The sequence below is a fragment of the Acomys minous genome, assembly GCF_964271855.1.
Source record: "Acomys minous genome assembly, chromosome: 9".
NCBI lineage: Eukaryota > Metazoa > Chordata > Mammalia > Rodentia > Muridae > Acomys > Acomys minous.
Window position 1 is genome coordinate 120,750,896 of NC_140490.1, and position 21,458 is coordinate 120,772,353.

Consider the following 21,458-nt stretch of genomic DNA (forward strand, 5'->3'; position numbering starts at 1 on the left):
AACCTTCCATCTTGCTGAAGCCTCATTTCAGTCCTGTATTTTCACAATATTGGGGTGAAACCTTACCTAAGCATGTTTCACTGGCTCCTTGGATAGAAAGTATGGCCGCTGTGACTTTACGTGCAGCACACTCTACCCAGAGAACAATCTTGGGCAACCAGCTCAGTGACAGGCCTTGCCAGGTGTGTCTGAATGTTCGTTCATTTGTTTTGTGGGGTTTGTTTGTTTGTTTGTTTGTACATTCACACACAACAGTGAAGCATTTCTTGGTAATAAGACATCTAGATTTTGTAGTCAGTTCCCCCTTCGGTCAGCGGAGCAAACATAGCCATGTTCAGGTGTCAAAATTCTTTCTTTAGTGAGAATTGATACAGAAACATTTTTTGTGTACCTTAATAAAAGGATTATTTGAGTGTAAAGATCATTTTATATTCTAGTGATTACTACGTTCCATAATTGGAGATGTCAAGAATGTCATCTACTAGGTTGTCAGTAAAATGCACAGCGCCCTACACTTTGCCCCACTGCACTCTTCAGCAAGGCTGCGAGAGACAACACTGGATCTGCTCTCAAAGAACAGCTGCTTTCTGCACGCTACTTGCGTGTTCTTGCATGGTTTAGCATGTGTCCCATAAGCTTTTCTCCTGGTTAGTTTTCTTCATAATATTTGGCAATTATCTATAATCGTCCATGTTAACTTGCTTCAATTATCTCTTGTATGAAGACATTTGTTCTTTATCACAGAACTTTGTTTTCTTTAGTAAAGAATATACAGAGCTCAAAGTGGCAACTGGCACCGACTAGGAGCTCATCACTTGCATAATACACTAATTTTAATAAATTATAAAGTCCATTAGTTATAAATTATCCATGAAGTCAGACAAGTACAAATATATGTGTAGTGACCTTATTAAATCAATACTTATTTTTTCATATATATCTTTTGTTCTTTGAGTAACCTTAATGTTCTCTGATTTGCATTGAATTGTGAAGGTGTAGTTTAGCTTTACTGAATCAAATAGACACTGATATGGAGAAAAGGGAGTTATTGATTATTAGGTAGTGGTAGTCTAAATGTTATAAGGAACACTAATGCCTGCAATTATAGCATTGCTCTAGAATTATATATAGCCAATGTATAAATTTCCTGTCTACAAAAATAGTTCTCATTTTTATCATTAATATCAACTTGAACAATTTTTATGCAGCCCACATAATTCATCTAGGTTTTCTCACACCCCTCCATCATCACAGCTGTTAAGTAAATTTCCCGTCATGTATTCACCTATAGCTGGCATCCCTTATCAGGTACAATTTGTACCATCATTGGCTTTTTCAGCGTGCATAGAAGGAATCCATTTTATCAGTCTTTTCTAGTGTTATATTTCTCACATCACAGCATACACTCCTGAGTTTCATAGTTGAGCCTAGTGCCTTAGACTATAGTAATCGGGCCCCTCAGACATGCCTGGGAAGACAAGACCAGTAGGCATCCACCTTGGCACAGTCATAAAGGGCAGGAGAGAGAAAGCCAGATGGAAACGAAAGCATGTGGTCTTCTAAGAGTAACCACGTAATGGACATGTGTTCTGGGAGGCGGGTGGGCACTGAGAGGGAGAAACAGAGGCAGAGACAGAGAGAGAGAGTGCACCCTTGTGCACCTTTGAAACATACACATTTCAAACTTTTTAGAGAACTTCTTTTCCTTAGATATCACTATCGTAAATTTGGAAACAAGAAAACATCCATAGCATAGTGACAAGTGTAGGGTGGTGTACATCTTATGTATCTGTGCTGTGACAATTTTGTTAGGAACTACACCAGTAAGAATTAAGTCTACATAGTGGAAGTGCTGTGGGTAACTTCAGGGGCTGCTTGTTGAAGGATCCTCTAAGGCACTGGAAAGGCACAGAAAAGCGCGCGCACGTTTCCTGTGCTGTGTGGCTTAGTGAGAGCTGACACTGAGAGAGAACCTGGAAGATTCTAGACTCCCCTAAATTTTATGTGAATGACTCCCAAATACCAAAATCACCCTCTGATACACGGGTTTCTAGTAATGCCTTTTCTAATATCATCATCGCCGTCATTCTCAATGTTTAAAAAAAGTGAGACTCAGAGTTTAAGTCTCACACACAGCATGATGTGCAGTGTCCTGCTTCGAATCTGACTGAATGTTCTTAGACACAGCAGGATACAGAGTGCCTTCTTAAGGTGCAAGGGATATGATCAGAGCTGTGCAGGAGATAAGTGAGAATCCCACCCCTCCAAAATATGTTCAATAACAATTAGTAACGTTTAGGATAAATGACTGTAATAACTGATATATATGTGCATATATGCATATGTAAGGAGAGAGAAACAGGATAAATGAATGGAATAACACACATATATACATACACACATACATACATACATACACACACAAACATACATACATACATACATACATACATACATACATACATACACAAACACACACATATATGTCTCAAGTTTGATACCAGAGCTTATTTGGTAGACACAGCGAGTCTCTTCAGCTCAGATGGGATGATGATTTTCCTTTTATTTATGCCCTTAACTGTCTTCTCTCCCTACCACATATAAGACACTAAACATCTCTCCGATGTCCACAATGTCAGATTATTAGTAAATCTCAATGTCCTAACTGCTTATATGTTGTAAAATATTAAAAAATCATCTTCCCCAAAGTTTCTATGAAATTCAAGACACCAAAAGTTCTATGATTTTTTTATTATTGTATTCCTCTTTTAACATATATGTTTGTATTATTCTACAGTAAATAAAATTAACTACATGCAGCAGATTTTATCGTGACACAAGTTAAACTGAGGGATACCAAAATATGTCAAATAAATATTAGAGCTGAAGTGATATGATGTTACAGCACCAAGATCCTTGGGTGGGTGGCTGGCATACAACTGGTGCCTCTTTTTTATTTTTTTATTAATTTATTCTTGTTACATCTCAATGGTTATCCCATCCTTTGTATCCTCCCATTCTTCCCTCCCTTCCATTTTCCCCTTTTTCCCCTCCCCTATGACTGTTCCTCAGGGAGATTACCTCCCCCTGTATATGCTCATAGGGTATCAAGTCTCTTCTTGGTAACCTGCTGTCCTTCCTCTGAGTGCTACCAGGTCTCCCCCTCCAAGGGACATGGTCAAATGTGAGGCACCAAAGTATGTGAGAAAGTCATATCCCACTCTGCACTCTACTGTGGAGAATGTTCTGTCCATTGGCTAGATCTGGGTAGAGGTTTAAAGTTTACCACCTGTATTGTCCTTGGCTGGTGCCTTAGTTTGAGCGGGACCCCTGGGACCAAATCTGCCTATCATAATGTTCTACTTGTAGGCTTCTATCTGGTGCTATCTCAGAAAAATGGGAATAGGGCTTCCTCAAGACCCAGCTATTCCACTCCTTAGAATATACCCAGAAGATGCTCTAGCACACAACAAGAAAATTTTTTCAACCATGTTCATAGCAGCCTTATTCATAATAGCCAGAACATGGAAACAGCCTAAGTGTCCATCAGTAGAAGAATGGATAAAGAAACTGTGGTACATATACACTATGGAATACTATTCAGCTATTAAAAACAAGGAATTCCCGAAATTTGTGGATAAATAGATTGAGCTAGAAATGATCATAATGAGTGAGTTAACCCAGAAGCAGAAAGACTCAAATGGTATATACTCACTTATATCTGCATATTAGCCCACGGGGCATGTCCCACGAAAGCCTTCACTTACCAGGAAACTGGGACAGAGGGGAGGACATCCTACTGGGACTCTAGATGAGAGAAGCATGGGAGAATAGCATAGTAGAAGGATCCAGAGGGTCCTAGAAACCTACAACTGGTGACTCTTAAGAGCCGCTGATGGAGAAATTCAGTTAGAGAGATGTTGATTATCTCAAGGACTTTGCACCATGGAATTCTAACAGGGCTTTGAAGCTGGGAGCTTTTCAAGCATCACAGAACACACCCTTGAAAAGTATTTGTTTATCTTCAGTGTTGTGAGTTACCCATATCTTACCTCTGCTTGCCTCAGTTCTCCTCAGATCTGAACAGCTACCACAGCTTACCTTTGCTTTGTGGCATTCTTACCGTGAAAAGCAAGGGTTGCTCATAGCATATTCTATCTTATGCCAGCTGCCCCCCTGGTACCACCACATCTTCTCATGTCTCACATAAAGGCTTCTTTCATGGCTGAAATATCTCTTTACAAGTACAGTTTATGTTAGCTGTTGACACCAACTTAGTATCTGCTCAAGGTGACAACCAAATGCCTTTCAACTGCTGAGTAAGATTCATCTTGCCTTTTCAAGAACTGAAATGCATAAAAATACCTGTACCATGTCTCAGACGTATGCCCACTCACTTGACATCTTGTCCAAGTGTCCTGGTATTGGACTCACATGTACTCACTAGAAGGCAAGTGTTCTGATAGTTGATAATCTAAAAGACATATCCAATAGCTATCACTTTAAGGTCAATTTCCTGCCATTTCATCTAGAACCTCATTTTATTTTCTACACTAAATGTATCATTTTTAAATGTATTTTCACTTCTTTTAAATGTACTTCTAATAAGCATTGGTTCTGTCATACAGTGAAGGTGTAAAATAATCGTGGATGAGTCCCTTTAGGGTGACAAGCATATTAAGGGGCTATCAAGTGCAATGAATTAACTCACAGGCATATGAAAACAACAATATCACCTGTTGGCAGTGTACATTCTCAACTATTTTCTGATTTTATGACTTTCCAACCAAGCTTATATTTTGAAATGTTTTTTAAGGGAAGGAATATAAAAGTACCTCAAGTTCATTTGAACTTTTCATTTTTAATACTAGCTCAGATAAAACTAATTTTCAGAGTAATGCTTTTTTATTCCTGACTGTGAGTGGGGTGAAGTAAGAAAACAAATCAGATCTGTAATCATTGGCTTCTTCTTTTGTTTTTTGTTTTTTTTTAATTAAATATTTTAAGTCATCTGCAAAAGGAATTCTTTTGTTTTAGAAAAACATAATTGGATTTTATTATGAAGCCTTTATTCATGCCTCTGGAATTTCTCCAGTTCCTTGTGCTCTAACATCAAAGAAGTCTTTGAAATAATTAAGTTTTTGAAGTATTTAATGCTTATAAATATTAGGCAAAGCTAAATCGTGTCTTCCTGAAAACTCATCACACAACCCATCTTAGTTTCAGTAACTATCGTCAGTGGCAGTGCGTCTTGAGCCTTCCTTCCTATTGCTTCCCCCCCCCCCCCTTTGTCAGTGGCAGTGTGTCTTGAGCCTTTCCTTCCTATTGCTTCCCCCCCCCCCTTTGTATGCTTGGCATGAAATCTTATTTAAGTTTCATCTATTTTTCTTAGCTTGTATTTAATTATCCAGACTCAGACATAGTGTGTCATTGTTTTGAAATGTATTATTTTCCATTTATATTAAGATTAATTTGCGGCACTGAAGAGTAGTAAAAAATTTCTCCTCTAAGTGAATCCTTTGGATATACCCACATACTTAATAATATACAAATAATTTAAAGAAAATAATACATATACATATATAATTAATCTTGAATTTATTAAAGAGTATTGCTAACATATGAAATAAATTAGTTTTGTTTGCATAGATACGTACTTCTTTTAAATATATTTTTAACAAGTGATGGTTCTATCGTGATGGTTCTATCATACAGTGAAGGTATATATAAAATAATCCTAGACTCAAAAGAAGCATAAGTCTCTTAGGGTGACAAGCATATTAAAGCACAAGCACAAAAACTTTCAATGAATTAAATCACAAATATATGGAAACAATAATATCTCCTGTCGCTGGTGTACATATATATTATTATTTATTCACACACTACATACCGATTGTGAGGACTCTTATCTTCCCGTTCCCGTATTCTCCCTCCCTCTTCTGCCCTATTCCCCTCCCCTATGCCTCGGTGAGAGGGGGGATTCCTACCCCACAATCTGGCCACAGCCTATCAGGTCTCATCTGGATAACCCGTATCCCCTTCCTCTGTGTGCCTGCAAGGCTGTCCTGCCATGGGGCAGTGACGAAATCACGGTTCCCGAGTGCCCATCAGAGGTTCAGAGACAGTCCCATTCCCCCCACCACCGCCACCACTGCTTTGAGAATCAGCAGACCATTGGCTCTATCTGAATAGAGGGTCTAGGTTCTCTGCATGCATTGTCCTTGGCTGGTGCGTCAGTTTGTGCAGGCCTCCCTGGATCCAGATCTGCCGGCCTTGATGGTCTCCCTGTGGAGCTCCTGACCCCTCCCGGTCCCTCCATTTCTAGTTATTTTCCGATTTTATGACGTTCCAGCCAAGCTCATATTTTGAAATGTAATGCTCGTGGTGATGGTATTTGGGATGGGAATTTGTGGGCGGTGATTATGTTGTGAAGCAGGCTTAATAATGAGGCCTGTTTGCAGCAAACTGTTTCTGTCATCTTCTCGTTTGGGAAGCTGCTAACAGCAAAAATGCAAATGATGTATTTCAAAATAGAGGATACTTAAGAGAAATTAAAAAAAAAAAAGTCGAATTTAAGTATCTAAAAAAAAAAAAAAATGAGGCCAGTGCTCTTGTTCCAAATAATTAGAGAAACCTTTCCCCTTTCGACCAGTGAGGCTATGCCACGACACTGCCTTCCTTGGTCTAGAAACGAGGTCTTTCACCACAGCTCTGAGTCGCCCAGGATCTTGACTTGGACTTAAAAGCCTCTAGAACTCTGGTTAATATATTTCTACTAGACTAGGTCAAGCAGCTCACTGCCTTTTGCTTCAGCCATCTAGGTAGACTGGAAGGTGTGTGGAGGGTTCCGTGGTGCACTTTCTCCTGCATAGCTTTCGCTTTTGTGTGTTTGGGAGATGAAAGGTACTCGACGCACTTACAAAGGAATTAAAAACTTAATCTACTGCTAGTTTCTGTGGCCATGAAAATTTGGGGCTATATTTTGACATCACAAAACTTGTAAAATGAGATGTGTATATTTTTTGTCTGTTGGAGTACCTCTTCCTCCATCTATCCACGCGTCATCTGTATGAGGATCTATTAATTTATGTTAATAGACACCCAGTTGTTGAGTGTTGTGGAGCCATACTAGGAGCTGCTGTGCCTGCTGGGTGAGTGCTGCTCCAGTGGACAGTGGGTAGGAGAAGATCGGAGAAGGCTGGCCATACAGATGAAGACCAAGGATGCTGAACAGTAAAGAACACTTAAGGAGCAGGCAGGCAAATGCAGACAACTTAAGTGGACATATAAATGCTAAGTAAAGTTTTACGCAGGTTTCTCCTCATTTTCTAGAGTTTTCCTTTTCCTTTCCTGTATTTATAGGTAATTTCTACCTTCAAGCTTGCCCGGACTTTCTTCTTTCTATGCTTGAGCAATATCACCACCTAGTTTACTATTTTTTTTTAATCAGGTTTTTGCCCTCTCCTGTGTTTTGTCTACTGTCAACCTTCTCCATCTCTAGGTCCAGTGTCTGCAAATTGAATACACTGTAGATAAATTATACTTGAAGAGAAGTTGTATTTGTAATGAAAGTGCATGAAATGTACTCTTCTAAAATGTAGCACATCTATTTATTTATTTGTGTGACTAGTGGGTTAGTACGACTGTGCGCATGCAGAGGTCGGAGGACACCTTGTGAGCATTGGCTCTTCCATCACGTGGGTTCAGGAGGACACCTTGTGAGCGTTGGCTCTTCCATCACGTGGTTCAGGAGGACACCTTGTGGGCGTTGGCTCTTCCATCACGTGGGTTCAGGAGGACACCTTGTGAGCGTTGGCTCTTCCATCACGTGGTTCAGGAGGACACCTTGTGGGCGTTGGCTCTTCCATCACGTGGGTTCAGGAGGACACCTTGTGGGCGTTGGCTCTTCCATCATGTGTTCAGGCGTCAAATGCAGTCTGTAGGCCTAGTGTGAGGCACCTCTCCTGGCCGAGCTACCTCTGCAGAGGTCGGAGGATACCTTGTGAGAGTTGGCTCTTCCATCACGGGTTCAGGCAGACACCTTGTGGGCGTTGGCTCTTCCATCACGTGTTCAGGCGTCAGACCCAGTCTGTAGGCCTAGTGTGAGGCTCCTCTCCTGGCCAAGCTACCTCTCTAGTCCCACACATTTATCTTGCCATTAATCTTTAAACATATCACATTTAAAATCCTTAAATAAAATTTATGCTATAATAGGTACTGTAGGCTATATAGAGGAGAATTAAAGCATATCAGAAAATCACTATACACATCTGTAAACAATTTGCCATTTTGTGTGAGGAATGTCACATTCGTTACCCACAACAAGAGGACTTGGATGCCATCCCATCTGGAAACCAAGGGAGAAGTACGTGTAAACTTCTGGTTGTGTACATGCAACGAGTGGGCGTGATTGACATTGAGCTCTTACTGTCATGTGTGAGGGAAAAAATACATGATGCTGTCAAACGGATGAGCTACAATTGGATCATAGTTCAGATCACGTTATAGATGTTTTTTAAATTTTATTTTATTAATTCATTCATATTACATCTCAATGGTTATCCCCTCCTTTGTATCCTCTCATTCCTCCCTCCCTCCCATTTTTCCCTTATTCCCCTCCTCTATGACTGCGACTGAGGGGGACCTCCTCCCCCTGTATATGCTCATAGGGTATGAAGTCTCTTCTTGGTAGCCTGCTGTCCTTCCTCTGAGTGCCCCCAGGCCTCCCCATCCAAGGGACATGGTGAAATATGAGGCACCAGAGTTCATGGGAAAGTCAGACCTTACTCTCCACTCAACTGTGGAGAATGTCCTGTCCATTGGCTAGATCTGGGTAGGGGTTTGAAGTTTACGGCCTGTATTGTCCTTGGCTGGTGCCTTAGTTTGAGCGGGACCCCTGGGCCCAAATTTGCCTGTCATAATTTTCTTCTTGTAGGTTTCTAGATTTTTTTTGGCACCAGGCCTAGAGTCCACCAATATCAGCTTTATAATATAAACACTGGATTAAATACATATGAGAAGTTTACATTTAAATGGTTGACTGACTAGTTTCAGAACTGTAATGGAATCACAATCAGGGAGTATTTTCATTTTGTCTTAGAGTTTATTTTTATTATATTAATCTTAAACATATAAGAGGGTAAGACTCACCATCACATTTACAGACAACGGAACTGACAGTCAAAAGTTGAAATCAGAAAACTGGCAAAAAACAAACACACTAACAGAGCTAGGTAACTTTCTGAACCACAGAAGCCATCTCTCAGCCAAAAAAAAAAAAAAAAAAAAAAAAAAAAAAACACTTCCCTATGAACTACTGCCGATGAAGTCAAATTCAGAAAGGTTAAAGAAAACACTACCAAATATTTCACTTTAGTTCAAACTACTGAAGGCTAATATATTTTATTTCAAAGCTTAAGAACATGAGAAATAAATTCGATCTATTTTTTGTTAATACAGAACATATTCTGACAATCATCTCTCCCCCGTATTTCAGATAAATGATCTTAGGGTTTCACATATTACAGTTTTAGAGATAAAATTAATGTCAGAACTGGTGTCAACCAATGCATAAATCCTACTGAAATTGTGTATTTAGACTAAAGTGAATAATGTGCTTCGGAAATAGGTATCATACAAGTTAGGATAATGTAGAGGAAGTTCTCTATTAAAAGAAAAAAAACTAGGTCTGAAAGTGTCACACATACACAGACATGCAGGAGAGCACAACATTTTGACAACATTGCTTTGGGTATTAAGACACATCCCTCATGGCTCAAACCTAACAATCCTACCCATATAACGAGGGCCACCATGGTGATATTACTCTAAGGGTTCAGTAGAGGCACTTGCCTTCGCAGTAACTGACATCTCCCTTACTGGACTTTAGATCTGCTCATCAAGAGGGAAATCAAAGCTAGTACAGGAAACCGAGACAAATATCTAGAAGAGTCATGGTTCCTCAAGGATAAGCTATGACCACCTCTTTACTAAAACAGCACGATGATCCCTAACCACATTCTAAATGCCTGCCCTTATGCCTATAGGTCAGTGTAGTACTAACTTCCGTTTGGAGATCATCATGTGCAGGAGCAACTGGTCAAATAGAGAGGGTTGCGGAGCCCAGCCCCAGTGGATACGCTTACAAAAGAGCCCCTGCACCTAAAGCTCAGGAAGCCCTACAGGAAATGGGGCAGAAGAGCTGTAGGAGCCAGATGACAGGAGAGGTTGCAGTGAGATTGTGTCTTCTAGGAACATCAGAAGATACATACGTAAAGTCTATTTAAATATGAGCTGGGAAAAGACAGCGAAAATAGGCATGCTAATGTTGACAGGGGAAATGCCAGGAGGCCCTAGCCCGACGCTGAGGAATACAGGCAATAAACAAATGCTGAGAATGGAAAAAATGGTGTCCAGAAAAGAGCATACCACTTGGTTATCCAGTGCTCAGGCCCGAACACATATGAACAGTCGACACTGTACAAACTTTGAAGGTAATTAGGAATATATATTCTTAAGAATAATATATGTGTATACACATATATGTGTATGCATACCTGCGTGTGTCTACAGCAACAAATGATGAGAGAGAGAGAGAGAGAGAGAGAGAGAGAGAGAGAGAGAGAGAGAGAGAGAGAGAGAATTGAAAGAGATCAAGGAAGAACACATTGAAGGCTTAGGAGGAACAAAAGCACAGGAGGAAATGATGTAATTATAGTATCAAATAATAAAAGTATTTTAAATGTCAAGATCAATTACCATATATGTTGTTCTCCACATATTAAAATCTTCAGCAGTTTTATACACCGTTGTAACGACTGCCATTCAGTTTCACCGCTTGTTCACTTCTCTCAGCCCGTACCTGTCCCGTGGAACTCTCCCTCTCAGCCCGTACCTGTCCCGTGGAACTCTCCCTCTCAGCCCGTACCTGTCCCGTGGAACTCTCCCTCTCAGCCCGTACCTGTCCCGTGGAACTCTCCCTCTCAGCCCGTACCTGTCCCGTGGAACTCTCCCTCTCAGCCAGTCTGGCTGCCTTTCCTATGTCTTGTTTTTCAGTGTGGCCCACTGAGTTTAACTAGATTTCATTGCCCAAGAAATGGGTGGGAAACTTTTACTGGAGAAAGGCACTGGCACCCTCCTTTAGCAAGCATTGATGGTAACTAATCAGGGAGGGCTTATGATAGTGCTAAATAGATGACGTTAAGTATACTGTAGTTTCTAACTACAATTATAGGCTTACTCTAAAATTCCAAACATTTTCAATGTAAAATAACATTTTCAATGTATAATTGATTTTGGATTTTTGCCTGTCTGCAAAAGTAGTCTTGACAGCAGCCCTGTCCTACAATTGCCTTTTCTATTCATATTTAGTTACAATTATCACATGCACTGCTTCAGCCTGCTGACTTGAATAGAATGCACGGCCAGGTATAATTTGGCATTGTACATCCCCAGGGGTATTTTAGGAACCCATCTCCAATTTTCATTTTCTGTGGACCTTTTTATTATTATTATTTGCTAAGGGGCTTAGAACAACCTAGATATTCTTTGACCTCACACATGTGTTTGAAAGACAACTATTTGAATAAACTCTGCATTTGCCATTACCAGCACAGCAGTATGCAAGCAGTAAATATGTAAATGCAATTTAAGATTCCCTTAGCATAATAAAAAAACAACTTTATATATTTACTTAAATTCCTCTTTATACAGCAAAAAAATAATTATGAGAGGAGAAAAAGACTGAAAATTTAGTTTCAAAACTGTCCTTTAGTGAAAACTAAATTTATGTTTTCTTTAAATGACATTCTGGGGGCTTTGGAAATCCCCCGAAGTGCTTAGTAAATATTAAATGAGTCACTAGAAAACTCCTACAATATGAACAGAAATAAAGCATATGACAAAGTGATAATTCAATTAAAGTTAATTTCTATTTCTAAAATCATTTAAAGTCATTTTTTGGTAAGAAAATAAGATAGCAACAAAAAAGGTACCAAGGTTTCAGCTTGTAACTGTGTGGTCTCAGCTGAATAAAATACATCTGTGTGGACATTTTCTTAGGTTAATGTTGCATCTACTCCAGTATCATAAACACCTTCTTCCCAGCGGGCTGAGATTAATTGAAGCCTAATAAATCCCATAATTTTAAAATGAAATATAGACGTTCATATGAGATCTCCTTTGAAATTAAATAAACTTGAATTATTTTCATATATTCAAATTTGTGCACTTAAATAGTGTCATCTAATTAATGTAATCATGATCAAAAGCAGAGATGACTGCTCCTGTGGAGCTTATTCTCAGAAAAGAATACACATACTCCTGCCCCTAGCGCCATTGCACGTGTGGCTGCAGTGTCACGTCTGCACCAGTAGGTGGCAGAGAGGAGAGAGGCCATGTCTACTCACGGTGTTCAGACCTGGGAACATCCAAGTGGTTAGTAGCCTGATTATAGCAAGCTTGAGGCGACCACCAATCCAATGGCCATGCGTGGGGCAGCAGTGAACACGAGAGAGATCACTGGGGCCACTCATGTGGGTCAAAGCACGGAGTGAGCCAGAGACACCCACCAGAGTGGGCCAGGGTTATAGCCTGAAATTATCACCAGTCTGGCACCGTGCAGAATATGCCTGAGATGACACCTGCCCAGTGCCATGATGCATAAGCAGGGCACAGCACTCCTGAGACAACCCCCAGATACTCAGAGACCCTGGGCGCCCTGAGAGGAGAAATGGAAAATAGGAATAGAAATATGTGGGCACAATGAAGAAAGGCAGAAGTGGAGGCATGAGGGTAGTGAGGAGCTGCCTGATGTGAATAGCTGCGGATGCCACCTTGGACCACGGTGGGCTCCGGGCCTGGCCTGCCAGAGGCCTTGTTTGAGCCCATGGCCCTACATCATCAGGGGTTTGCTATCCCCAAAGGCCAAGTGGATATCCCTGGTCTGGGCTCCTGCCCGGGGGCATATTGAAGTCTGAGGCCTGTGAAGAACTAGCTCCACTACCTACCTGAGCATCTTTGGAGAGCTGACCTTGGGGTCATGAGAGCAGGAGAGCTGACACTGCCCGTAGGCAGCTTTGGTACTCAGGCTAAGGGACTAAGCACATTGCAGGTGTTGCATGTGAGCCTCCCAAGGATAAGTGCGTCAAAGAGCTGGCCTTGCTACTCATCTCCCATGAAGTAGCGTGGACTAGGAAGAGAAACCCTCCTTCTCCCTCACCTCATACCACCTGTGGCACATAGCTGACCTAGCCCTGGGGTCACAAAAGCAGGCTAGCTGTTGTTCCCCCTCACCAGAGCATACCCTGTATCTCACTTGGGTAGCGCAGTATAGCTGACCCTGATGACTGGGTTATGGGAGAGCCAGACCAGAGGGTATGAGCACCAGAGATCTGACACCACAAGTTGTCTGCCACTCTATGATCTGGGAGAGGGAGGGTTGCCCTACCCAACCTTCACACCTTGTCACCTATGGTAGGTGGGAAAGGTGGTCCTGGAGTCACAAGAGCAGGAGATCTGCCCCTACCTCTTGTCTGATGGGCTGTGGAGCAGAAGAGGCAGGACCACCCTCCTCCTCTTCCTGGTCCCTCATCATCTATGGCAGGCAGGAGAGCTGACCTCAGAGTCATGAGATTGGGAGAACTAACCAAGTGCCTCACTAGTTACAACACCTGTGTGAGCAGGCCATGCACCTCACCTGGGCAGAAGAATAGAACTGGCCTTGGCTGTTGGAGTTCCTAGTGAGCTGAGGGCCCTAGGGCTTGATAGTAGGAGAGCTGGCAGGCTGACCAGTTCAGATACCTCTCAAGCCCAGATCCTATTGGTGAACTATTAAAGAGTACATGAAGGGGCTGGTCCTACAGATCCAAAGCTACAGGATCCGCATGACACAAGACAAAAGGCTGTCTGAGAGGAGTCCCAGAGAGGTCCCAGTGTTGAAAGAGTATCAGAAGCCAGAGGACTCCTACCAGGCCCAGGAGTTACTGATATAAACATATCAAGCAAAGAAGCATAGGCAAAAGCGTATGCAGCAAAGGCTACAAGGGTGGAGAGAGGGTTTGAGGGGAGGGACGGATGAGTGGGATTCGGGTACATGATGTGAAATTCATAAAAAGCGATGAAAAGGTTTTAAAAAAATATTTTAAATACAAAATAAACACAAATACTAATCAATTATCTCACGAATTAGTATAATCTGTCTAGCACAAAAACAGCAAGATAAGGCTTAATTCCTATCCAACAACTAATGGTGACAAGTTTTTTGGACGACAGATCCATTATCCCATTGACCATTACTTTCTCTTTTTTTCTTCTGAAAACCATATACTTTTTTATATATGCCACATTTCTTTCACCTATGCACCTCTTGATGGGCTCCCAAAAGGTGATTCCATATCTTAGCTACTGGGAACCGTGCTACAGTAAATATGGCTGAGTACGTTTCTTTCTTTCTTTCTTTCTTTCTTTCTTTCTTTCTTTCTTTCTTTCAATTTTTATTATTTAATTAATTTATTTAGATTAAACCTCAGTGTTTTCCCGTCACTTGTATCCACCTGTCCCTCCCTCCCTCCCACTTTCACCCTATTCCCCTTCCCTAGGTCTATGACCGAGGGCGACCTCCTCCCCCACTCTATCACTTATCTGGAGATTGGGATAGATGTGAGAACTTCCTATTGGGACCCTAGGTGAGAGAAGTATGGGACAATGGGAAATAGAAGGACACAGAGGGTCCTAGAAACCTACAAGTAGAACATCATGATGGGTAGAACTGGACCCAGAGGGTGTCTGCTCAAACTACTGCACCAAGCAAGGACAATACATGCAGTAAACATTGAACCCCTACTCAGATCTAGCCAATGGACAGGACGGTCTCCACAGTTCAGTGGGGAGTGGGGACTGACTTGGACATGAACCCTGGTGCCCTATATTTGACCACTTCCCCATAGTGGGGAGGCCTGGTGTCACTCAGAGAAAGAATAAGCAGGCTACCACCATGAGACTTGATAGCTAGCCTATGACCATTACTTTCTAAGAGAGTAATAATTAGAAGGTGTGACCCTATGCCCCTATTAATCCACACAGGAGTTCAATATGCACTATACCAAGTACAAGAAGACAAACCTCAAACCCAGGGGAGACTAAGCGGAACATTAATTTACAGTGGGTGTGACATGAACCTCTACATCTCTATAGAGAATATCTTACTGAAACTATTTGATATCTATATCTAGATGGAGAGGAGTATGGCTTATCCAGTATATCAACACTGCAAATGGTGGTTCTACTTCTGCAGACATGGCTGTCAGGGGAGAAAGAATACCTAATAAGCTAACAGTGAATATACCACAGGACTCGCTCACTCACATGCAGACCACTGACCCAGCATTTGCCAAACTTTAGACGCAACTTTATAAGTCATTTCTGTCTTAGAAACCATTATAGAAATTTGAGGTAGTATGATAGCTGGTCACCACGCCATAATTTAAACAGTGACAGCTATCCAGTACGGTGGAAATGCTCAACAAAACAGATGGGTAAAATGTACCAAGCCATGGCGTCCTACAGTTAGTGAGTAACAAATACAACTTTGTAAAATGAGACTTGTAAATCATTGATAAGATTATCGAGTCAAGATTTTGGGTAATTGTCTTCTACTTGATATTGCTATATGATAATATTAACTTCTTCCTTTAAATTCCATTCTTCCCAGCCACACTCATTGTTCACTTCTCAAATTTGTATTTATGGGCCAAGTATCTGTAAATTTCCAGTGTCAAATTAGGCAGTTATTAGGAGCCTGGTGATTTACACCTCAGATTCTAAAGGGAAAACATTCAGTTACTTGAGTCCAGTTCTGCTCTTCTGTGACCTGGACCAGTCTGCCTCATAATTACCCACTAGTTGACTCCACCAGTAGTGTATTTTCTTCTATTACACACACAAACGAATACACACATGTATACACCAGTGTCATCAGAAAAAAAATTCTTCCTTTGCTATTTTACTACATAGTTTTTATTTTTCTTACTTACTTGCTCTGGCTAAGAATTCCAGATGCAAAATTTCTAATTCATACAACATTACATATAAGTGATAATAGTATATTTATTTTTTCTGTTTTTTAAATTATAATTTATTTAGATTACATCTCGATTCTTATCCATTCGCTTGTATCTTCTCATTCCCCCCCCTCCTTCTATTGCCCTATTCCCCTCCCCTAGACTCTACAGAAGACCTCCTCCCACACCATATGACCACAGCCTATCCAGTCTCATCTGGGTAGCCGGCTTTCTGTGTGCCACCAGGCCTCCCAATCAAGGGGAAGTGATCAAATTGGGGGCACCAGAGTCCATGTCAGAGGCAGTCCTGCTCTCCCCACAACCATGGAGAATGAGCTGCCCATTGGTTTGATCTGAACAGGAAGTCTAGGTTTACTGCATGCATTGTCCTTGGTTGGTAAAACAGTTTATGCGCCGCCCCCTCCCCGGGTCCAGATTCACCAGCCTTGATGATCCCCTTGTGGGGATCCTGGACCCTCTGGGTCCTTCCATTCCCCATTCTTCTACACCATTCTCACCCGGAATCCAGCAGCAAGTCCCAGCATCTGTCTGGATCCTCACTAAGTGAAGGCTCTCAGAAGACATCTATGTTGGGTTAATTTATCTTGAGTAAAATGTTTGTAATAACGTTGTCATATAATCTCTTCAAAATTCTCTCATATATTGCATCACATTGGAGTTTCCCATCCCTCCACTCTTCTAAGCCCTTCCCCAACCTTTCCCCCATATCCACTTGTGTGTTTCCATTCAGAAAAGAGAAGACTGCTCAGGGATATGAACCAAATATGTCATATTGATTAGCAATAACATTAGGCACCAACCCACCTAATATCAAGGCTTGTTGAGGCAACCCAGTAGGAAGACACAGGTACCAAAAGCAGGCAAAAAGCATCAGAGACACATCTTACTCCCACTGTTAGAAGTCCTACAAAACTACGAAGCTACACAATCATAACATATATGCACAGGAACCAGCTCAAATGCATACAAGCTCTCTGACTGTTGCTCCAGACTCTGTGAGTCCTAGTGAGTCCTGCTTAGTTGATTCTGTGAGCCATGTTCTTGACTGCCCTCAATCCCTCTGGCTGCTACAATTCTTCCTTTCTGATCTTCTGTGGGGTTCCCTGAGCTCTTTCTAAATTTCACAGTGGGTCTCGACATCTGCTTCCATTAGTTGCTGGATGAAGCCTTTCTGATGATGGTTTGGCTAAGCTCCAGCTTATGAATATAGCAGAATCCAATTAGGAATAATTTCGTTGGCATCATCATCATCACCATCATCATCATCATCATCATCACCATCATTATCATCATAATGATCACTATGATCGTTATTGCCAATTGTGTTTGGGTAAATCCTAGGTCCCTGGGTATCAAATCTCTGGTATGGTCTTGGTAGAGTTGAAACATGCTACTTTTACAGCAAATTTATTGAAGCCTTCTCTTTTTTACTTATTAAAAGACAATTTTGTGGATGCTTTTCAAACTGTCTGTCTACGTGGGAGAATACAAAGAGATCCATACTTGTCACTCTGTACAAAACTCAATTCCAAATGGATCAAAGACCTCAACACAGATAAACTGAACAGGATAGGAGAAAAAGTGGGCGATAGACTTGAACTCATTGGCATGGAAAAGGATTCTCTTTACAGAACAACTATATTAAAGACACTAAGATCAACAGTAAGTGGACCCTCATGAAACGCTTCTGCATGGTAAAAGACAACATTATTTGGAGGAAGCGGCAACGTACGGAATGGGAAAATATTTTTACCAACTATACACCTGACAGAGGACTAATATCCAAAATATATAAAGAACTCAATAAACCAGATATCATTAAAGCAAATAACTTAATTTACGAATGGGTTACAGACTGAAACAGAATTCTGAACAGAGGAACTCAAGTGGCCGAGAAACACTTTTAAAAAATGATAAACGTACTTAGCCACCTGGAAAATGAGAGTTGAAACCACTTTGAGATTTCATCTTAAATCTGTCAGAATGGCTAAGATCAGAAGAAAAATTGTCATGCTGGCCAGGGTGTGGACTCATCCATGGCTGGTAGCAGTGGAAACGTGTGGTTCCTCGGGAATACTAACCTTGCCTGAAGACCCAGTGATAGCTCTCTTGGTCATACATCCAAAGGATGCTTCTTCCTACCACAAAACACTTGCTCAACCCTGTTCATCGCAACTTTACTTATAATAGGCAGAAACTGGAAACAGCCTAGACGACTTTCAACAGAAGAATGAATAAAGAAAATGTGGTACATTAACATAACTTTGTATTACTAGGGTAAAGCTAACAGCCGAACTGTTGCTTGTACCTGTTGAGAGCTTTCTCCAGGGGTGGCGATGAGTATGTCCACCACTCCAGGACTAGGTCTCATGTTTAGGGGCACATATAAAGGATCCCACGACACTTCATGTGCTCCTCTTTTGTTAGAGTTTGATGGGTTTGGGTTTTTTTTTTTTTGGTATGTTTTTATTTTCTTTTCTTAGTATGGGATGTTTTTGTTGTCTTGTTGGGTTTTTGTTTGCTTTAGAAAAAGTACTCACAGTTGGGTGGGCAGGGACTGAGGAGGATCTTAAGGAACATGGGGAAGGGAAGAATATGATCAACTATATTTAAATTTAAATTTATTCTAAATGATAGAAATATAATAAAAATAAACAAATAAATCGGAAAAAGAAAGAATAAAGAAAATATTATGAGTTTTTGCTGGCCTAATATATTTGTTGGCTCCTGTTATTGATTCATTATTTCATCCTAGTGCTACTTAGTCACGGGTAGCGATTTATTTCATTCAGTTTGCTAGTGTTTTGATAAATATTTTGTTAGCATTTATATTCTTCAAGGCTATAGGCATCTGCTTAATATTTCTTTTTGTATCCAGCCTTGCTTTGGCTCCAGGGTAACATTGGCCACATAAGATGAGACCTCTCAATTTTTCATTTGATGCCACATGTCCAAAAAACAGCCCAATGTTTGAGATATATGACTTTATCCTCAGCTACATAAGAAATGAATTGAGATATTAGTTTTCCATTGTTTCTTTAACAACTTATCACAATATTAAAGGCATAAAATGACAGAAACCATTGCTATATTCCTGAGAGACAGGAATGTTAAATAAGTGATTGATTAGTCTACACTCTATCTGTAATATATGTGCACATATATTACATGCACACACGTGACATGTTTGTGTGTTGTAAGTGTGCCTGAGTATGTGTCTGTGCACCATGAGCATGCTAGAGCCCATATAAGCCCAGAGAGGGCATCATATAACATGGGACTGGAGTGAGAGGCTGCTGTGAGTCTCCCTGTGTGGGTACTGAAACCGAAGCCAAGTTCTTCACAAAATCAGCAATGTTCTTAATGGCTGAGCTATATCTCCAAAGTTCAATGGAGAATCTGCTGTTGGTTTCCAAATTCTGCAGGTAGTACACCGTTTTGTCTCAGAAGACCTCCTCCATATTCAAAGTACATCACTACAATCACTAAAATTTGTATGTTCTTTACTTTGGCATTCTTCATTTCCATAGTAAAAAAAAAAGCACTGTTTACATTGCCCCACCTAGATCCCCCAAAATAATTTCTACCTGAACACTCAATTTACAAAAGAATATAGCATATGTATAGGGACTGGGGATGAAGATGTAGGCAAGTTTGGTACATTGTTACTCTGTCTACCAAAAAATGTATCCTCTGGTTTCCAAATACCCAATCACATTTACGACATACAAATGATATACAAAATACATGTTTTAACATTTTAAACCATGAAAGCATGAATTCAAAGTCATGATCTCACTAACTCTAGTGTCTAATATATCACCTAAAAGCTCTAAATCAAACATAAGTAGGACTCTGAGTGTAGTCCAATCTGGGCTAAATTTCTTCCCATTTGTGGATCTCTGAGACTAGAAAACAAGTTCCGATCTCAAAAGAATGTTAATGGTGAGTCACGGATGGAATAAGACCTACAGACATTATCAAAACCTGGAAGGAAGAAGGAGGAGTCCTATTATCTTTCCTCTGACTGCCGCCAGGCATCTCCATCCAAGGGACATGTTCAAATATGGGGCACCAGAGTTTGTGTGAAAGTTAGATCTCCTTCTCCACTCAACAGTGGAGAATGTCCATCGGCTAGTACCGTATGAGCATATTCAGGGGGAGGAGGTCCCCCTCAGACACAGACTTAGGGGAGGGGAGGGGAGTAGGGGGGAAATGTGAGGAAGGGAGGAATGGGAGGATACATGGCATGGGCTAACAACTGAGATGTAATATGAATAAATTAATTAAAAAATAAAATAAAATAAAATGTTACTTCTCTAAAAAAAATGAAAATGGTCAACTGGAAAAATAAAGAAGCACAGCCATCTTGAAAGATTAAAAAAAAAAAAAAAAGCAGGAGGAGTCCGTAACTAATAGGTATGAGAAAACTGCATTAGGTTTCACATCCTGGGAATGATCCTTGTGACATTTGGCTCCTCGGGACCTATCTATCACTCAGTGATACATGGCAGTATTGAATCATTTCCATTGAACTAATGAGCTTCATGGAACTGAATCCAATGAATTAAATACAATAATAATGAGATGTACAAATCAGTTTCTTCTCAGAAAACATTTTCCAAATTTTGTTTGGGGTTGCTTTGCATGCAGAAGAGCAGAGTTCATGCTAAGTATATTCATACATGCACACACACACGTACACATGCATATGCTCGTAGTTTGACACCTAAAGTACACACCCTAAAGTCCATAAAAAGGCTTCCCTATGTACAACCAGGTTAGTGTTTACACTGTGGTGTAGCACAGAGAAGTGCAGGGATGAAATCTGTAGAGACTGACACATTTTCAGTAAACACACTACGTAACTAGTACAAGACATTTTCTCTTCCTCCTTTTTCAGACTCAGAATATTCAAATTAGAAATAACATGAAGAATTCTTATGTTACTCTTTTGAACCTCATCAATTTAAAACCATGCACACCTACTACATGCTTTTATAACAGTCAGCTATACTGGTGTGTTTTACAATTTTCTGTTCATTTTTAAACTTATTTGCTATCTGATTGTATAAATAAATCAAAACTCATTTTTCTATTCTATTGTGGCTATAATTTTGGATTCACACTTTGGAAATATTTTAAATGGCAATATCATAAATATATGTTTTACTTTGATAAATAAATGTAATCATTTGTGTGTACATATTATTACTGATATATAATTATGAGTTTACAATGTATTATGATAAAGTTTACTAGAAATTACAAAGACTCTATATCTTAATTATTACAGTTTTACGATGTTTAACAAAGCATTCCTAAACATTAGATTTTCCTAGAAATGTGTGAGTTCCAATTCTTCTATATTTTGTA

The 21,458-nt window shown here is 40.4% G+C and overlaps 1 protein-coding gene across 6 annotated transcripts in view; it reads right to left on the reverse strand.

The window, feature by feature from the left end:
- Positions 1-21,458, reverse strand: part of RALYL (RALY RNA binding protein like) — a 651,644-nt gene that overhangs the window by 222,031 nt on the left and 408,155 nt on the right. The window contains exons 1-2 of one of the 6 annotated variants that reach the window (XM_084796703.1): positions 7,806-7,867; positions 7,719-7,761 (exon numbers count right to left, since the gene is read on the reverse strand). The exons of the other annotated variants lie outside the window; for them this stretch is intronic. The gene's annotated coding sequence lies outside the window, so the exon portion shown is untranslated. Of the gene's footprint in view, positions 1-7,718; positions 7,762-7,805; positions 7,868-21,458 lie in introns of those variants that run through there. 6 annotated transcript variants of the gene reach the window in all.